The following is a 4,998-nucleotide window of genomic DNA, read 5'->3' on the forward strand; positions in this document are numbered from 1 at the left end:
GGGGACGCAATGGTTAGAGGCACGGACAGGCGGTTCTATGGGAGTGAACGAGAATCCAGGATGGTAGTCTGCCTCCCTGGTGCCGGAGTACTGGATGTCTCCGAGAGGGTAGGAAGCATATTTAAAAAGGAAGGTAGTCAAACGGATGTGATTATACACATTGGTGAAAATGATGTAGGTAGGAAGAGCAGGGGGGTCATACGAGAGAAATTCAGGGAGTTGGGTGCTAGGCTAAAAAGTAAAGTCTCCAGGGTAGCAATCTCTGGACTGCTCCCGGTGTCTAGGGCAAGTGAGGCTCGGAACAGGGAGATTCTACAGTTGAAAGAAATTTTCACCGTCTATGAGATTTCTGATATTACATCGGATAACAGTCCACAATCTGAAAACATAGAATTTCAAGAGTTTGCAAAACCCCTTTGGATTTATTTGCACAAACTCACCAGGATTTCCATGGGTTACTGGAGAAGCAGAGAAATGTGTCATGGAATCATAGAATCCCTACAGTGCAGAAGGAGCCCATTCGGCCCATCGAGTCAGCACCGACCAGAATCCCACTGGGGCCTATTCCCGCAACCCCTCATAATTACCGGCTAATCCTCCTGACACTATGGTTAATTTAGCATGGCCAATCAACCTAACTCGCACATCTTTATCCAAAATGTAAAGTCATTACTGCATAGAAAACAGATTTTCAACTCCGGCTCTTGGGTTATCTATTCTCAGCCCTTCAGAGTGGATTGGTTCCCTGGGGGTTCCTCATGGAATCCAATGGAACGTGGTTTTGGGCATATATTTCTGCCGTTCCACATACATTGATGCCACAGGTCAACGATGCAGATTTATAGAAAGAACATGTTAGAGAAGAAACTTACCAAAATAACCCAGAGAATCAGTTTGTATCAGCGATAAGTCAAACTTTGGAGCTCACCTGAGAACTTAAAGTGTCCAGCAGGAATTAGGCACAGTAAAAAAAACCAAAATACCTTTGATCCCAGTAAAACAATAGTGAGAAAATCAGCGTTCAAAGAGGTCCTAATTCATTAAAAATGAAAGAAGACACCTAAGCAGGAAAAAAAGGTGAGATGACACAAAGATTGCTGGAGTCGTGGATAGCGATGAACATTGTCAGAGAATACAGCAGGATATAGATAGGCTGGAAAATTGGGTGGAGAAATGGCAGATGGAATTTAATCCAGATAAATGCAAAGTGATGCATTTTGGTAGATCTAATGCAGGGGGGAGCTGTACAATAAATGGCAGAGCCATCAGGAGTATAGACTGGGTGGCACGGTAGCACAGTGGTTAGCACTGCTGCTTCACAGCTCCAGGGTCCCGGGTTCGATGCTCGGGTCACTGTCTGTGTGGAGTTTGCACATTCTCCTCGTGTCTGCGTGGGTTTCCTCCGGGTGCTCCGGTTTCCTCCCACAGTCCAAAGATGTGCGGATTAGGTTGATTGGCCAGGTTAAAAATTGCCCCTTAGAGTCCTGGGATGTGTAGGTTAGAGGGATTAGCGGGTAAATATGTGGGGGTAGGGCCTGGGTGGGATTGTGGTCGGTGCAGACTCGATGGGCCGAATGGCCTCCTTCTGCACTGTAGGGTTTCTATGAGACACACAGAGGGATCTGGGTGTGCAAGTCCACAGATCCTTAAAGGTGGCAGCACAGGTGGAAAAGGGGGTGAAGCAGGCATATAGCATGCTTGCCTTTATTGGACAGGGCATAGAGTATAAAAGTTGGCATATGTTATTGCAGTTATATAGAACGTTGGTTGGGTCACATTTGGAATACTGCATCCAGTTCTGGTCGCCAGACTACCAGAAGGACGTGGAGGCTTTGGAGAGAGTGCAGAAAAGGTTTACAACGATGTTGCCTGGTATTAGCTCTGAGGACAGATTGAGTAAACTAGGGTTGTTCTCCCTGGAAAGACGGAGGTTGTGGGGCGACTTAATAGAAGTTTATAAAATTATGAAGGGCATAGATAGGGTGAACAGTTGGAAGCTTTTTCCCAGATCAGAAATGACAAACACAAGGGGTCACAAGTTCAAGGTAAGGGGAGCAAGGCTCAATACAGATATGCGGGGTACTTATTTTACACAGAGGGTGGTGGGGGCCTGGAATGCACTACCAAGCAAGGTGGTTGAGGCAGACACGCTAGGATCATTTAAGACTTATCTCGATCGCCACATGAACAGACTGGGAATAGAGGGATACAAACGGATGGTCTAGTTAGGAACACATGATCGGTGCAGGCTTGGAGGGCCGAAGCGCCTGTTCCTGTGCTGTATTGTTCTTTGTTCTTTGTTTGTTCTTGAGACAAAGTAAAACGTTTACTTAATAATGCAAAAATACAATATGTTTTCTATGAGACTACAGAACACTGAAATGCTCCGAATGGTTGGGGAACTGAAGCTTTGGGTTTCCAGAAACATCATGGAGCCTTGAGGTTTGAACAGAGACTTGGTGGCAGATGTAATGGGGTATGTTGGACTAAATTCTATCAAGGGATAACTGTAACAGTCTGTGATGTCATGGAAGGAAGTGACATACGCTTGCGATCTGGGACTTGAGGAAGGGAAGCATTGTCAGAAGCTAAGGTTAAAGTGTTCTTATAACAGCAAATATGCTAAAATAAAGTTAGGGTGTTTTGCAGCCAGCAGTCTTTGAAAAAATATTGAAATTTCTCCAACCGAGCAACATAATAATATACTAACAATGGCCGTCCAAAGATGTGCGGGTTATGCGGTTTGGCCAAGCTAAATTGCCCCTTAGTGTCAGGGGGACCAACAGGGTAAATACATGGAGTTGTGGGGATGGGGCCTGGGTGGGATTGCGGTCGGTGTAGACTCGATAGGCCGAATAGCATCTTTCTGCATTGTAGGATTCTATGATTCTAGGAATACAGCCATACTGTCATTCTGGCAGAGGCCACCAGGTACCGCTCACACGTAGTCCATTCCAATTTTATACTCTCTCAAGCTGTGATGCATGTTGGAGTGGGAAGCCTCCCTTCTCCGAGTCTTCACATTACAACCCGGTGCATGGCCAGCGCACCTCGTATTTCGTTGGGTATGTTTGTGTCCAATAGCGTGGGACATGTTTTGCCAGTTTTTTTTCTGTAAGCGTGGCTTCACTCTTGCTTTTGAATGATATCAGTTTTATGAGCTGTCGCTTGCATTGGTCATTTCCAGAGATGCCGCACCTGCAAGAAAACTGGACATTTTATGTTAAATGACAGAGTTGTTCGCATTTTCATCCATAGAACCATAGAATCCCGACAGAGCAGAAGGAGGCCATTCAGCCCATTGATTTTGCACTGATTCTCCGACAGAGTATCCTACCTAGGCCCTATCCCCGTAGCTCCTCATATTTACCCCACTAATGTCCCTAAATTATACATCTTGGGACACTAAGGGGCGATTTAGCATGGCCAATCAACTCAACCCGCATATCTTTGGGCAATTGGTGCAAACCAGAGCACCAGGAGGAAACCCACGTGGAAAAAGTGCAAACTCCACACAGTCACCCAAGGCTGGAATTAAACCCCGGTCCCTGGTGCAGTGAGGCAACAATGCTAACTACCGTGCCACCCATTGGCACTGAAGGGAGGGACAAGCTATATACATCATAGTGTGAATAATAACAGAGAGAGAAATGGATGATGAAAGTGGTCTCAGATTGTCATGCAGAGTGTGAAATACAAGTAAGAAAGGACAAGGGTAGAAGTTGTTAAGAAAACGTGTGCGGCACCTCCACCAGAGCGTCCATTTCAACACTATGATGATTTTGCCCCTGCCTATGTTACGTACCGGGAACACAATGTGCTGGCGGACTCGGCACCATCAGTCACAGCCTCTCGCAATGTGCTCTTCACAACCTTCTGCAGAAAAGAGGGAATATGTTCGTGACAACTTTCGTAAGTGTTGTGTCCATGTTCTTTTCAAAGATGATTAATTTCTATCCTATACGGGACGCGTTAGAAGGAAGTGCAGTTTGTAATAGTGCTGAGAACGTGAGGGCTAGTTTGAACAGCAGGAAAAGGCAGTGGGATGAAGCCCACTGCAGAGACTGGAGGGCAGTGAAGGGTACGGTGCAATATGGGGAGCCAGGTTGGAGGTGATGGAGGTGTGAACAGAGAGAAATAGAGCAATATTCGTATTTCAGCTACTCTATTGTTTAAACGCTCATCCAAGTCATAGTCGCTTCCAGGCCTGGCTATTTTACTATATTCCTAACCAGCTTCCCAGTCATCCAAAACTATCCTATGCTTCAGGCCAAGTCCCCTTCGCCTATCATGCCTGCACTCAGCAGCCTCCACTGGCTCCGGTTAGAATAGGCAACATCGCCAAGACATTTGTATTATCCATGTTTTCAAATCCTCCTTAGCCCCATTTTTCATAACATTCCCTCGGCCCACAACCTGCACTCTTTTCTCTGTATCATTCCTCGTTTAATTTTTGCAATACTGGCAGCCGTGCCTTCAGCTGCCGTGTTCACAATCGTTCGAAGGCGCTACCTAAATATTCCCACCTCTCTATCACGTGCTCGTTTTTTAAGACCTTTCTTGCAGTCTAATATTCAGATGGAACTTTTGGTCATCTCTGTGTGATCTTATGCGATTCATTGTCAAGGTTTTGGGTTATAATAGTCCAGTGAAGCACTTTGGAGCGTTTTGTGGCTTTAACAGCGCTACATAAATGCAAACGATTGTCACTGGTCGTGGTGGAGGCTGTAGTATTGAGAACTCTGTTGAGGTCTTTGAACAATTTGTGGTATTGCAGCCAGTCTGACGATCTAAGCTCCTAGCAGTAACCTCCACTGTAACCTCTTCCCACTGACAGAGGACGGGGAAGAATATATCTCGGTTGCGCATCATTTGGATCAGGTGCCCGTAAAGCGCACCAGACAATCTGCGGATCCAACGAGCTGGCCCAGGAGCCATGTCTTTATCCAGAAATCTTTCATTTTGTTGCGGACACATTGAAATAACTCCACGGAGGCA

Source organism: Mustelus asterias, chromosome 4 (assembly GCF_964213995.1).
Source record: "Mustelus asterias chromosome 4, sMusAst1.hap1.1, whole genome shotgun sequence".
NCBI classification, from domain to species: domain Eukaryota; kingdom Metazoa; phylum Chordata; class Chondrichthyes; order Carcharhiniformes; family Triakidae; genus Mustelus; species Mustelus asterias.